Below are 15,910 nucleotides of genomic sequence, written 5' to 3'. Positions count from 1 at the left end.
ATAGCACAGCTAGAAGAGTTGGTGATTTCATTTAACATTCCAGACATGTGACCACATCATGGTTGGGCAATCTTTGTAGTTTATGGCAGGCTGGCATGTTCTAAACTGGTGGAAGTTTTCATTGTTGTTTTTCTTTTTTGCAGTAAATGGGAACTTTGTATTCTAGGTCTGACAATTTTGTGCCGTGTGTGTGTGTGTGTGGTGGTGGGGGGGGGGGGGTGGGTCAAAAAATGTCCTATTACAGAACGGTCCTTAATCATGGTTTTCAAAATTGCTTGCAGCTTAGGGTTGGCCCAGATCTGGCAGTAGCATAGTTTTCTCCCTCCCCTTGAAGGAACAGTAAGCTTTGTTCTGCTGCCACAAATGCAGGATGGCCCAAACCTCCCTACAAAATGAGCTATGCTCAACTGATTGATTTTTAAACTTAAACTTCTTTTGACTTTTTTGCTGCTGCAAAGTTGGGTCTTTGGTTTCTTGCTCTCCCTTCTGAGGGACAGCAGTATCCACAGCTCCAATAAAGGACAAAGGTAGTGGGTAAGGTGACTGAAAGGTACAAGAAGTCTACATCTGCACCACCTCTTCCATCTAATCCTTGGACAGGGATCATAGCCTTTTTGGTGTCCTGTCTCCATGGCTCCCTAGAGCAGCCATGCTGATGTAGAGCACATTCAGTCTTTTACCTTGGAGCAGCAATGGAGGCAAATGGTTTTGACAGAGGTGCCCTGATATATCATCCATATTAGATCAGCACCAATAAAAGGAAAATTGACATTATTAGCGATTGGCTTTTTTTGGACAGTTGTAGCTGATAATGTCACCAATAAATGCCGCATGCATGCATGCATGCATGCATGCATGCATGCAGCTGCAATATGCATGTGGCCAGGAATGTAGCCTGGCAGCATGAAGAGCCATATCTGGCGGGAAGTCTGTGGTGGGGATTGGGACACAGATCAAGGCCCCCATGGTGAGGGAAGGAGTGGGGCTGGGGCAGGGCAGGTGTGCTGCCCAGCCGGGGTGGGGCAGAGCGTGGCACATGATGGAGCTACAAGCGGCTTCTCTGGAGAGCGCGGGGGGATGGGGGTGGAGGGGATTTGTCTCCCCACTGCTGCACGTATCACCAGAGGCATGGGAGGTATGTGCCCCCTGGATTTGCATACAGGCCAAGGGTGGGTTGCCTACTCCAGGCTTGGGGCCAGGGGCTGCGCTGGCTTCTTCCCAGCAGGGGCCTGGGCCATTACTGCACTGGGGCAGGCCAGAGTAGGGTGGCTACAGGGTGGGTTATGGCCACTCCAAAATTCCCTGTAGCCACCCAACCCATCCCCGCCCCCCCTCCGGGAAGAGGCCAACACAGCCCCTGGCCCCAAGCTCACAGTGGGCAGCCCGCCCTCGCCCCACACACAATTCCCAGGGGGCACATACCCGCCTCATGCCTCCTCTGGGGGTGTGTGCAGTGGTGGGGAGCTACTTCTTCCACACGCACCTCCCCCCCTCCCCCCCCGACTTAGTGGTCAGACACTGCTCTCCATGCTGCCGTGCTGCATAGCAGCAATTGGATAGTTATTGGCCAACATGGCTGTTTAACAATCGGCCATTGGTATTGGCCAAAAAGAAATCTTTATCAGTGCACCCCTAGATTTTGATTAAGCAGATGTCACGAACTGTTTCCCTGGCCCACTCTACTTACTGCCATAGGGAACAGCATCCCAAAAGGAGCCGTTGTATAGCACCACTGAAGAGCAAAGGGAGCTGCATCAAGAGGCACTGCTCTTAATGCCAGGATCTTCCTGCTTTGCCACCCTCCCTGATGTTCCCAGCACTGATGGACCTCCTCTAAATTGTGAGGAAACCAACATTTAACATGAATAAACTTCAGTCCACTCTAGCAGCCAGCACGATGTAGCTTTTCTCATTGGGGACACGTAGGGGGTGCCGTGGCCACCTGTGGGAGCTCGCCATGCCCCCCCCCCAGCCTCTGGGAGCATGCGGCGTTCATGGCTTTTCCTTTGCATTTTACATAGATCTGAAAGGAGCTTATCTGTCCTCTGCTATTATCCTATCTCCCAGAAAATTCCTTTGCTTCATCTGTGGATGACTGTACTTCCACTACTGGCAGTTTTCTTTTTGGAGATAGTCACTGCAGCCAGTGTATTTACATGAGTGCTGGTGGAGAGGTATATCTCAGTCAGGAAAGGGTCTATCCCACATAGGAGGACCCAGTGTACAGCAATCCTTCCAGAGTCAAAACTGTATAGGTGTCTGCCAGTCTAGATCCTGAAAGAACACACAGTGCTAGTTTAATCAGTCATATACCGTAGATTCATATATAAGCCAACTAGCACAAAGTGTCCTATTATGAGAAACAGGAGAAACATGTATACTGCAGAGGTCAACAACCCCCGGCCCACACGTGCCAGAGCATGGCACATGAGGCCATTTTGCCGGGCAAGTTGCAAGCAGCCCAGGCTCTGGGCAGCTACTACCGGCTACGAACCCTGGACTGCTTGTAGCATGTGACGGGGAGACTTCAAGCCCTGCTGTGAGCAACCCAGGCTCCATGGCAGGCAGCACCTGCCCAGAGCTTGGGCCAGATGTGGCAGGTAGCCAGGAGGCTGCAACCAATGCACCGGGGTCCAGAGTCCCATTCCAGTTCCATGGCTGGCAGCAGCTCTGTGTGTGGTTTGGGGCACATGGTGGGGAAGGGGCTGGGGCAGTGCAACCCCAGACCTTTCCCCACTGTCTGCCTGGAGGTGCACATGCTCCCACCATCAGCAACAAGCCAGGCTGGGGCTCTGCAGAACTTGATACAATGGCTTGCAGCCTCCTGGCCACCCACCACAGCCGGCCCAGGCTCTGGGCAAGTCCCGGCTGCCTGGCACAGCCCAGGCTGCTCGCAGCAGGTGGTAGGGAGGCCACAAGCAGCTGCACCAGGGTCTGTGGAGCCCAGCCCAGCTTGTTGCTGGCAGCAGGTGCACATGAGCAGCCGGGTGGAGGGTGGGGGTGGGACTGGTGCTAGAGTTGCACTGCCCGAGACCACTTCCCTGCCATGTACCCCAAGGTGTGTGTGCAGCCACTGCCAGCCATGGAGCTGGGCTGGGGCTCCGGACCCTGGTGCAGGTGTTTGCAGCCTGTCTGCTGCCTGCTGCAAACAGCCTGGACTCCATGGCCAGCGGAGGCTGCATGCATGCCTTAGGCCACACAGCATGGAAGGAGCTGGAGCAATGCAACTCTGGCTCTGGCCCATCCCCCGCTGCCTGTCTGCAGGTGTGTGTGCACCTGCTGCCAGCAAGGTTGTGGCCCCTTGCAGCTCCCCCACCGTCTGTCCCTGGTATGCCAAGTTGAGGCATGGGTTGTGGTTGGGGTATTTTTGGCACTCTGGCCAAAAACGTTGCCGACCTCTGGTGTAATGGATGTTGAAATGCCATCAGTCTGCTAATGTGTACTCACTTTTATGAATTATATACACACCAAAGTATACTGCAGGCCACAATAGAACTTCTCCCTAATGCTTTTTCAAACACTAGCTTAAATTGTTCAGAGTGATTTAGTAATTTTGTGTGCCTCGTTGAAACACCTCACAGTAGTCTTCTTTTTCAGAGGGACTTTCTGAAAATACCCTAACTTGGGGCCTCCAGAATCTTTAATAACTTCTTGCAAATATCATTGTTTGAAGTGGTATCAAGATGTTTTAAACTATATATAGGCCATATAAAGGACAGCCAATTTAAGACTTTCACACAACTAGCCTTAACCAATGCCTGCGTGATAAGTTGTGATACATATTTCTGGAGAATCTAAAAAATAAATAAATAAATAAACGGGTTCATGATAGACTATACTTCAGACACACGTGCATAAAGTCAATAGAAAGACTTGTGAATAAATTTTAAGCATGTACTTCAGTGTTTGCAAGATATGGTCCTTTATTAGTTGAAAATGGGATGTGGCTTCAGCATATCTAAGGATAGTATTTACGTACCTTTTAAAATTACTGAAATTGAATTATGAATGAACCCCCAAAGTGAACCATTGCAGCTGGTCTTGCAGTATTCTTATATGCTGTAGCATGACAGTATTTTTTTCTTTTTTGTTGGCTGAGATAAAGTGGGAGAGCAGGTCCAATGGGCCAACAGTTTTCTGTAGTTCCTTTCATTTATCTTGATATCCTGCTCTCACTTTCAGTATTCAGCTGTATTGAGGCCTGAAGATGATTTGTGGCATTTACTTGGCATTATAATACAGTTTAGACTAAATAAACTTCAGTGGTGGTGCTTGTGGCAGAGCACCTTTGGTGCCTGCCACTTTAAGGGCTGAGACCTAGCAGCAGAACAGCCTGCAGGTGGCTGCACTCCCCAATCAGGAGTCACAAGGCTGGCAGATGACTACCTGATTTGGAAAGAGGGCTCAGCTACTGGCAATAAGAGCAGGCCTGAGCAGGGGAGTCAGCAATTTGCTGGTTGCAGCCATGGAAAGAACACCACATGGCTGGAGCTGCTTCTCACAAAATCCTTGGAGGTAATGGCAGGAGCTATGGGGATGACAGGAGGCTCCTTGTCCTGGAGCATGATGGAAAACTACACCCTGCTGGGGTAGGATGGCATGGTGGGTCTGCCCATGGTTGAGCGATCCCCAGGAAATGCCAGGCCATTTGCCTCCCCAGTGAAAGGCAAGTAAGGGGTGCCTTATAGTCCCAGCCCCCGCATCCCGGTGGGTAACCCAGAGTAGGGACAGGCAGTGAGGCTAGGCACATCTTTGGACACCTGAGCCCACAGGGTGTAAGACCCCTGAGATCCCAGTAAGGGCAGGGTGCGGATTTGGCCCCAGTGAAGAGGCAGAAGAGTGGCCCCAGCAAGGGGGCGGAGGAGTCACTTGGAGTTTAGACCACACTGAGTAGGGCTGCAAGGGCAGCCTGAAGGGCTGCACAGTTCCGTGCAGAGCAGGGTTGCAGAGGTGACCTTTATGAGGATTCTGGTGCATACGTAATTTTGCACCATGTGTACAGGCCAGCCCCACGAGTAGCTAGTTGAGTGAGTCCCAGTGAGGGGGCATGAATTTGGCTGGATAGGGGAGGTCCCCTGCTGGATGTTATCTCTGAGGCATGGGACATGGTATAGGGGAGGTTGGAGCTGTGTATAATACCCTAGGCATTACAGCACTTAATGGACAGCCTCCCGCACTCAGCATCTAGTTTAGTACGACAAGTCGTGGCAGTCAAGACAGGGCAGACTGCCCTAGACAGGCAGGCAAACAGGTCAACCATGAGACTGGCCTCTTGACAGCCCCCTGTCACAGTGCTTCTACCCAAAGTGGTAGATTAATGGTTGTGGACTTCAGAATTTGTAATATTGTAATTAATAGTTTTTATTCTTAATATGTGTTATTTTCAACTTGTCTTTAACGAAGAATGAAATATTGTAGAGAGGGGGAAGTCATTTTGACAAGGTAGTCAATTGTATTAAAATCTGCAGAGGTCTCTCTTAATATTTGGTGCTGTAATATGAAAAATTATATTTATCATTAAACACTGTCCTGTAATATTTACAATAGTGCCAAAGGACCACAATCAGGATTTGGAGCCTTGTTGTGATAGGTGGTATATCAGTCCTTGTCTGAAGTACTTAGAGCTAAATCAAGTAACACTTGGAGGGTTGGAGTGTAGGAAATTACAAGCAAATAAACTTTATTTGATCTCTAAGCCATCACTACTCACTACTGATTCAATTCAATAATTAGTAAGTCTAAAAAAAATGGAACTCACTGAATATTTACTCGTTCCAACAATCAACCCTTTATTTGTGTGGCCTCTGAACTGGACATAAATGAGAAAATGATTGAGTTTATTTTGCAATTGGACTATGTCTATTTCAGTAACAGTTCTACATAAACATTCAGAGTGATTTGAAGTATCCACTGCACATAGTTGTACCCTAATCTTAATTATTCTGCAGCAAATCAAAATGGTAATCTTAATATTAAGAGACCATTATTGTCTTTCAGCTCATGAATCTGTAGGGTTTTTGACTGTCATTGTTTTCTTGCACTAGCGTTGTGAGTAATAAACAAACTGCCATCCAGGCATAAAGAAGAAAAGTTCACAACTTTTAACTGCTGTTTTGCTGCTAGGTTTGATTCTGTTGCACATAATTGGGCCTTGATGCTACAGAAATTTGCATACATTAATAACTTTACATGCTTAAGCGTTCACAAGATGAGGAGCTGAGGTAGCAGTTGGATGACCTGGGAATAAAAAAATTACGTATGCACCAGAATCCTCATAAAGGACCAAATGTGGGACGTGTGGTCTATTTTATACTTCTTTCCAGATAATTTTCAAACCTTTATAACCTTCATCAAATTTACTTCTGAAGGTCATGCCCCTTTTCTCTTCAGAAAAAGCAGAGCTCTTAATGGGTTTTTTTTTGTGTCCTCTGATGAGAAAATCCTGTTGTATCAGTCAAAACATCTCTTTATTTGGTTGGCATATTCTGAAGAGAAAAGTCATTTAAGTATTATTGTTTTTTCTGCTGAATACCACTTATTTCTTTCTCCATGATACTAAAACTAATTTTTAAGGTTGCAACTGGTTCTCTCCCTGGTTTCTATTGTTGCTTTTTCATTATAACATCTTTGCTGCATTTTCCTTATTTTAGAGGCTTTCTTTTTTTTTTTTTTTCTTTTTTTTTAAGCTTTGGGCAAAATTACCTACCATTTTCTGTCATATAACCTAGCTATAAAATCCACAGACATACATGCATAGCAAGTGAACATCTTGTGTTTCACTAATCTGTGCTTATAGCATTCTTAAACACACAATCTGTCAACATGCAGGGAAATTTCTCCTGGCGCTTCATTCAATTTTATATCTCCTCTTTCAAGTAGGAGAAGGAAGTATTTCTTTTTTGTTATTATTTAAACAAATGTTCAATAGTGCAAGGCCTTTTCATAAACAAGTTTATGTTTTGTTATACTAATACTTCACTTGTTCAGGGCGGATCTTCAAGTACTGTATAGGTATCAATGAATGTGAACTCTTTCAAAATATCACGCTTCTTAATCCACATATTCCTAAATTCTGAACAGAATCAGCAGTAACAGGAACTTGTGATTCTTGATGATTGACTGCTGTAGAGTTCTGTATAACTGCCAAAATCGGCCAAAATTGCCTCAGTTCCAGGCTCTTCCTGCTTGGCAAAGCATGGAGAAGTGGCAGGAGCAGGAACTTGCTGTATGCTTGAGAAGAAAACATGTGTTTACTTGCCTCTCTGAGAATCTTTCCTTTGCAACCAAAGCCCTAGAAATGACTGGGTTTTTTTCCTTTTAATGCAAGGTTAGCTTTTTGCAGAAATGCTTTCAGTATCCTTATGCTCACTAAGGAAAACAGTTTGTTTGTTAATCTAAGGATGATATTAAATTCCTGATAGTAGATTATGAACTGTGAATTTGTATGGGCACCAGGTGCTCTGTTAGAGAAGAAATTTACTATGACTATTCCAATAATCTCTTTAGGAAAAATGAAAGTGCATCCTAAAGACAGTCTGCGCTCAAATCTCACTGTGCAGCAATCAAGTGCTTGTGGTGATTGGTACAGATAACTTGCATAAAAGGGCCCAGAGTAAAAGGTAAATCAAGCAGCTTGCCTATGTGCATGGACTGCTTTGTGTTAGCCTCTTTAAAATGCTTGGCTAAGAGTTACAGTAAAATAATCTCAGGTTAGGTTCTCAGATGAGACAACAGTAACCCTATTTCAAATGGCACTTCTTTATTCTTGTATCCTTGTATATAAACCACTAAAAGTGAAGCATTGTCTTTTTTAGATGATATTTAATTTTCCCTACCTGGTAGAGATGGTTTTATTTTAAACAACCTATGATATAAATAAGGGGAAGGAGAGCATCAAGTTCAAAGAAACCACTTTAAAACCCACATATTGCTCAATATGCTAAGAGGGAATCAAGAAGCCTACTGTAGCTCTGCAAATTTAAAAATCATTAGTATAAGGGTCCATTTGGTGGAAATGAACGCTTACATTTTATATACTGTGCCGCCCTTCAAGCTCCCTAATATAAAATAATCCACCAAATTGTGTTGCATAGATTTGCTGATTGAATGTAGATAAAGGATCATTCCACCAAATTGTGTTGCATAGATTTGCTGATTGAATGTAGATAAAGGATCATTCCACAAGATGTTTTATTTTCACAAGGTTTAACTTCTGTATTAAATGTAGAGGGTTGTTTTTTTTAAAGAACACCATGTTTTTAACTCTCATTTGCTTTCCTCTTGAGGGTGCAGTATTTCAGAGGAACCTTTGTACTACTGCACAAATTCATCACGAAGACTGTCCTACTGAAGCTTATTGGCTACTGAACTTCTCAAAAGAGGCATTCAAGAATGTGGTGTCCTTTGTTCGTGTCATACATTACACTGATACAAAGGCCAGAACAGTCAAGCTCCTCAGATTTTTCCCTGCTGTGTCATTCTGTAGCTACTACCTTTTTCATACCCACCCATATATGTCTGTTAGTTTGTTTGAAGTTGATGCCTGACCTTGATTAAAGAGAGTAATTGGAAAGAGGACACTTCTTAATCATTCTTTTGAGCAACATTGTTTCTTAGATATCACATAGATAGTTGTTTCAGCAGTATCAAAGACAGCAAAAGTGTGTTACTTTTTTTTGGTAATGCATTACACCAGTGTGGTCAACCTGTGGCCCACAGGCCAAATCCAGTCTGCAGAGCTATGGCATCTGGCCTGTGGGGCTCCCCACAGGTTGGGATATTTGGTGGTGGTAGAGTGGTGGTAATTAACATTGCCACTGCTTCCTTCATTGCCAAATTTTCAAACCCTGCCTGGGTAGATTGGGTACAGACTGGCCACGGGCTGCTGCCATGGCCATGCAGCCAGATCCGGACCAGATTGGGTCTCCTGCTGCTACTGCATGGCCAGATCAGAGTCACTGCTCCTGCTGTAGTTTTTGCTGCTGCTGCACAGCCGGATCAGGGTGGGGTCACTGCCATGTGGCTGGATCAGGCCCCAGCTGCACCCATCCCACAGATCTGCTGCACCTACCCAACACACTAGATCAGGCCCACAAGCTGGATATGGCCTGCAGATATACCTGACACCACCAATCTAGCCTGCAGGTGAGAAAAAGTTTGGGCACCACTGCTATGCACTATTGACCATTGGTGTAATGATGTAGCTGGGTGCCTGGGGCAGTGGCCAGGTGCAGACTAGCTTTTAGCTGCTACCATGCCATTCAGCAGCAGCAGCAGCCATTCTGTTCACCCCTTCATCTTGCATGGTGGGCACTCACTTGAGCTCAGTCAGCTCTAAAAGGGTTAACTATTGCAGTGTAGACAAACCTTGAGTATAAGACAGAGGCAATAGATGAATTAATACAGAAGGATGTGGGGAGTGTAGGCAGGCAATGAGAGAGAGATTGCATACATAGTATGTGCACTTCAAAGCATTTGTATAAATATGTTTAGATGGTGCAAATAAAGGAAAAGACTTATTCTTTGTCATTTTGATTTGAATATCATTTTGAACAGTTCTTTTTGTCTCTGAGTATATTTTGTCTCTTCCTCCTCCACTCCCAGCCTCAAATGTTGGCATTGCCTGTCCTTTTATTGTTTCATTCCATATTCTTTTGCTGTCTTAGAGCTTCTCTGTACCCCTGTAAGTTTCTGCTTATCATATGATTCACAGCTGGAAACAGTTATTTTTTGGTAGAATTTTAATGTGTCCCTGTCTTGGCTGCTAGTTACACTATTATATATTCTCCTTATTAAATCCTGATGTTATCATATTGAACACTTTAATCTCATCCTACATTACAATGCAGAATTGAAATATCTTAGTTTTTACTGGAGTATACAATCTTTAAGTCTCTAATGGCATTCTTTCAGTATCCTTCTTTATTTAGCATTGGACTTTGATTATGAAAAATGGAATTCCCACCTATATTTCCTTTCTTGTTTTAGGTCCAAAAATACAATTTTTCTCAGTGTCAGGCCCTCTGCCATTTCAGGGTGGATTCTAATCCCATAGATCTTGAATTTATGAAACTCTGTAATAAAAAGTCACTTGAATAAACTTGAAGCTCTAAAAGACTGAACAAGTTTTTATGGGAGCACAGCTGTTCATGGGCATAAAATATAATGCTTACCCTATTGCAGTTGTGAAACGTTTTTAGAAGACTATGCTTATAAAAGTCAAACTTGCAAAAGTTAGGAAATGCCAAAATTAATGTCTGCACAAATTGATCGATATGCAACCTTAGTTTGGTTCCTTCTGCTAAAAGAGCAGTAATATAACATTATTAATATAATAGGCATGAATTCAGTAAATCCTATAATAGAGTAGTCTCTGTTGCAGCATCCTAACTTTTTTTTGCCTTTTTCTACCCCAGCTGCACATTTAGCAGTAGTTTTCATTGAAATAAAGTACATTAGGACATGGCTCCTTCCATTGATTTCCCCACCCCCTGGTATATTTATAGCCTTTCTTGATTCGCTTGTGCTTTCAGTATACCTTGCTTTGTCTCAGCATTTTAAATTTGACTTTTAAAAAATATATATTATAAAGAGTTCTCTGGGTGTCATCACCAAATTTTTGTCTGCCTTTGTGTTGTGCAGCAAGCTGTGTTTCTTACTACTGCTGCCCATATATACAGTTTTGTATCTTTGATGCCATATATTCTCATACATTGAATGCCCCTCCCCCCGGGCTATAATACACACATTGTTTTAGAAAGCTTGAAGAAAATAGATCTTTCAGGTAGAAGCTGGGCACGTCTACGCAAGACACTTACTGCGCAGTTGACTAATTCACTGCACAGTAAATGTCACAAGGTCTAAATGTGCACCCCTGTTAGACTTCTGTTCAAGTTCTAACCTGCTGTGGAGTTTTCATGCACAGCAACACACGTATAGATGCTGCCCTGGCTGGCTGAAGCCCAGGATGCTTCAGCATGGGACTCCTGGTAGGCGGGCTCTGCGGTGTCACAACACAAAGTTGTGATTTTTTGTTTGTGTGTGCTTCGGCACTGCTAAATTATTTTCCCGCTAAATTGCAGCTTCTTTGCACGGTGGAGTTTTCTGCTGCAGAAGAGAACCCTGGTGCAACGGAGAATTTCCCGCCAATTTGAAGCTTTCTTTGCATGGTGCATTTCTTTTGCATCTAAGAAATGCACGGTGCAGGGAGTTCCCGCCATTTGTATAAGAATTCGTGCCATGTTATTGGCCGATTCTAATATATGCACACGTGGCGGCTAGCGATTGGCTTGCTAGCCGTATAAAGAGCTTGGGTGGTTTCCGCCCAAGTTGGAGAGAAATCGGAGTGAGAGAGAAACCTTCGCCTCACGTGAAGATCTCCAAGCGCTGCAGATCCTTACGGACCCAACGCATTTCTTAAAAGGCAACAGAGGCCTGAACAGCCTCTGGCCTCTCCCCGTCGCTGATAGATTCCTAGACGTATCCCTTCCTGTACGAGAAACTACCGAACCCACGGAGCTTCAGCAACTCCGGGGGAAAGAACGAATTTGTCGTAGTCCTCTAACGAGGATTTAAGCGGAGCTGTACCTGGAAACTGTCCAGCCTACACCACGACCATCTTTGGTGTAAGTAAACAATCTTTAAATCAACCACTACGCATCCGTGACTAATTCTAGCTCGCCCCCGGTCCTCTCCAACCCCGTGTGCCCGGGCTGCTGGCCACAGCCCGCATGCGCAAAGACGGGCCCGGATCGCCCCTGGCCCGCACACGGTAAAGCACCCTTGTGCCCCAGTCAGTCACTCTGCAGCACGTAAAGCCCCATCAGAGCAGCCAGCCCAGGACTGTTCCGACAGAGTGCCACATGCTACAGAGTGGCTGGGTGCAGCATGCGGATGCTTCAGCATAGAGGCTAGCCCTGCAGTGAAGCATCCTCATGTTTCAGCCAGCCTCTCTGCAGCATGTAGAGCCCATCAAAGCAGCCCTGGCCTGGCAGGCTGACCTCCTGTGTTCCCTGCCAGCCCAAGCTGCTTCAACCGGGCTCCATGTGCTGCACACAAATAAACTCCAGAGCAACTTGCTCTGGAGCTTTTTGCTCCCAACACACTTTCAAACAGCATGCCCAGGAGCAAAAAACTCTGGAGCAACAAGCTCCATAGTTTATCCGTGCATATTTAATCACACGTGTTAATGTTCCCACTGAGTACTGGCAACTAGAGGTGAACCTGCTATGTGAGATGGGGCCAAAAAGCTGATCTACTGTGACCTACCATATCATCCAGTTGGGAGCTCCCCAGGGGTTTAGAAATATAGTGTTGGGGGAGCAGGGGCAGAGTTAATCGATGTAGGTCACAGAGCTGAGACAGTTAATGCTGCCATCACTCCCCTGCCACCAAATGTCTAAACCTGTGGAGATCAATTTTTCGCACATACCATGTGTGCTCCAATTTTCACCAGCTGTTTTTTGTGGGGAAAAGGTGCAGGTCATATGTGAGAACACAATATTACAGGTCCCAGTCAGTGCTATAATTGCCCTGCATGTTGTGTCTGCATGAGTGAATTCTTGCACCTGTTTTCAGCACCATTGGGAGCTGAAACTTCTCAAGCTCAGGGTCTGTGTTTATGGATCAAATGCAAAACGAGGCCATAGTGAAATCCTTTGGGACCATTTCATCTGAAGTATGCTGCATACTGTTATAAGTGAAAATGCCAAAGCTGTGAGAAAACACAGATTGGCTAGTTTTGTACAGATTAAACCTCAGTGGGCTCTGTTTTTTAACAGGTTAATACATTACCTTATAGAGCAGTGGTTCTCAACCTTTTACCCTCAAGGCACCCCTCCATAACTTTTCCTGAACTTAGTGGAACTGCCACTGAGCTACAACCTATCTGGTGCCAGGTGAGGGCAGCAGGGGCAGGACGTCATCCTGCCATGCCCTTTTAACTCTTTTTCCCCTCCTGGTCTGCAGTCTATATGAAGAGGAAGACACAGTCCCTGCCACTGAGGCTCTCGCGTATTGGCTACTGGAGCCACCTGTTCCTGCAGCCGCTTCTGTTGGCCTCGAGAATTTGGGGGGGAGCGGAGCCAGGTTGAAAACATGGCTCCATGGCCTCAAGTCCGCCTGCCTGCCTGTCTGTCTGTGACACAGCATGCTGCTCAGAGCATGGGGATGGCCAGCATGGGGACTGCCAGGGTAGGAGAAGGGCAGGAGAAGGAGCAGGAGAGGAGCTGTGGGAGGTAGAGTTAGCCAAGGGGTGCTGAGTGGAAGGAGAAGGAGAGCGCTTACCTTCTTGCATAGGGACGAGGCACTTAAGGATCTTGTGGTGCATCAGGACAAATCAGTTGAGAATCACTGTTCTAAGGTGAAAGACTTGACTCATATTTTTATTTAAGATTTTTTTACAGAGTTATAAAGAAGCTTTGTTTCTTGGTAATCAGAGATTAAACTTTTTTCTGTCTGTATTATTGACATTTTTTATTCCTTTTGGGTTATTTGAAGACTAATTGCTTGCACTATTAGTATATTAGTACTCCAAATCTGTGGCTACTTAAAAAAATAGTATGTATTTAAGCATATGAACTCATTACATTGATTTCTGACCTTAGGCTATAATCTATTTGAGGGTTTAATGGAAATTATAGATTCACGTCCTCTTGAAAGCTCAGATCAAGTGTAATATCTACTTTAAGGCAACTGTTAATGGGGCAAAGTTTCTGCTTAGATTCCTTTTCCTACTTTTTTTGTCTTTAATGCTCAAAAGAGATACAAAACTTTAAAAGAATTATTTCTGATTAGTGTTTGATCTATAAACAGAATTTTTATTAGCATGGAGTGGTTCAAGGGGAGTATGTTTTAAAAGGTAGGGCCTCTGCAGCCTAAAAATTATAAATGCAATTTTTTTTCTGATTTAGTTATGTTAGCTGTAACATTTGAAACTATTTCCAATATCAGGACTAAGCATTGTCAGATTTGATTAAGCAGTTCCATGTGGCTTCAATACAGGCCCCGCGTTTAAATTTTTTAGAGCTTTGCTTAGGCTTCTGAAGTACAACTAATGCACAGAAAAACTTTTTATTGAATCTGGAGCTGTTTGCTGAAAGGAAGTGTCATTGGAAAGAAAGCTGAAACTGATGAAGGTTTAGGGACATATTCTACCTTGGAAATCCTTGACTTCACAAAGGAGGAAATATAGTTAAAGTACAGAAATGTGCTCCATAGCTTGCTATCTTTCAGGCAGAAGTTTGATGGGTTGTTTTTTTTTAATTGGGTGAGCCAGTGCAGAGTGGTGGCGAAGCCAATGGATTCTTGTTGTAGCTGATTTATTGACCAGTGCCCACCTTTTAATTGGTATACATTAACTCTGAGGACCACAGCAAGTCCCATATTTTGGGACAGGGTTTGGAGTGGTTCTAGTAACTCTTCTGACTTTGAAGGGAAAATTCTTATAGAGCACCTTCGTGCACAGCCCTTTTACTTGGCCTTTTCATTATACTTAGGAACAGGCCTTTCTCATTCAGATCCCTACAGGTCCAAAGTAGCTGCTCTACATTTCACTTATTTACTTAGTAACTTCATTCCCACAGTCCAAAATTCATTTGGGAACTATTCCATAAGTTCTTTTGGCAAGCATGTGATAACAGACGGAAATATTTTAAGCTCTCATAGTTGTTCAGCTCAACCTGGACCAGACTGGAAACAAGAGAAAAAGAGATGATGTCGTGCAGCCTAAGCACAATTGAAACAGATGAGCTGAATTTTTTTAATAACAAGGTACAGAGCACAAGGGGAAATGTCCCAAATATTTCTAGAAAAAAAAAAAAATTTTAATTCCTTTTTTAAAAACTGCAGAAAACATGCCTGTTCAGCTCTGATATTGGAGCTCCTTTTTTCTGTGTAGCAGTCTGACCTCTTTTACAAGTTAAACAAACTTTGCCCGTGAAATTTGCTAAACTGCCTGATATATTATTTTGACTACATCTTAGAAGAGTGTACCTATTCCCAGTTCTAAGAGGAAAAATAATAAAGTAGGTCTTTAAAAATAAGTGTAGGGCATGAAAACTAAACAAAAATATTGCACCAACTATTGGAATGTTAATATTGTTTGATAGAAATACAGTAAGCAGTGACTGCCCTGAACACTAGCAGTCATTCCAACTCCCTGCTTTTTGCAAATTGGAAGGTAGCAATACAAGTCAGTCATATGAGATCATTTTTCAATCCCCAAAAATCTAGGATAGAGGGTTTATTTTACATGAGGGACTTGGAACAAGTAGTAATTTAGATGAGGTGATATTACTGCTAGAAAGGCTGTTGCCATACTTTCTTGTATACCCTTTGTCCCTGAATAAGACATGTACCTTGTTTTTTTGGACAGCAAGGACCAGCAGGACTCTAGAAAAATCTTTTATTTTTCCTACATTCGCCCTTCCAAAAACAAGATGCATGTTTTATTTGGAAGGGTATGTTGTATACTGTATTTTTTTGCCTTTAATTTCTGCAACTGATATTTCTTCTCTAAACAGCATAGCAGTTCAGACATCATATTTAGTATGTGATTTCATTGATCACTCTTTTCCAAAGTTTTTGAAGTTATAACACCTTTGTCACTTATCAGCTTCTCTGTTCAGTTAATTCTTTTGAAAGAAGCCATGTATGTGATATAATTGTCTTCTGTATTTTGATCAATGAAGTATTTGGTAGAGATCTTACTGAATTCTACCCCTCACGTAACACCATTCAAAGTTCCTTCCACACGTAAGTTTTAGAAGGCTGAAATGTTTCCGATGTAGGTAAAATATGTACTTGTATATAGATTTGTCCAATAGCTTGTATTTGTATGCAAATGAAGGACTTTGCTTATCACAGAATTGTTGTCACCTTCAACACATTGGTAAAGTACACTAGTTGAATC

General features: G+C 43.8%; 1 protein-coding gene across 2 annotated transcripts in view; it reads left to right on the top strand.

Moving 5' to 3' along the window:
• Positions 1 to 15,910, top strand: part of SNX18 (sorting nexin 18) — a 195,643-nt gene that overhangs the window by 8,198 nt on the left and 171,535 nt on the right. The gene's annotated exons all lie outside the window — the stretch shown is intronic.

The sequence above is a fragment of the Alligator mississippiensis genome, chromosome 3 (assembly GCF_030867095.1).
Source record: "Alligator mississippiensis isolate rAllMis1 chromosome 3, rAllMis1, whole genome shotgun sequence".
Taxonomy (NCBI): domain Eukaryota; kingdom Metazoa; phylum Chordata; order Crocodylia; family Alligatoridae; genus Alligator; species Alligator mississippiensis.
This window is presented reverse-complemented; position numbering and strand designations above follow the sequence as displayed.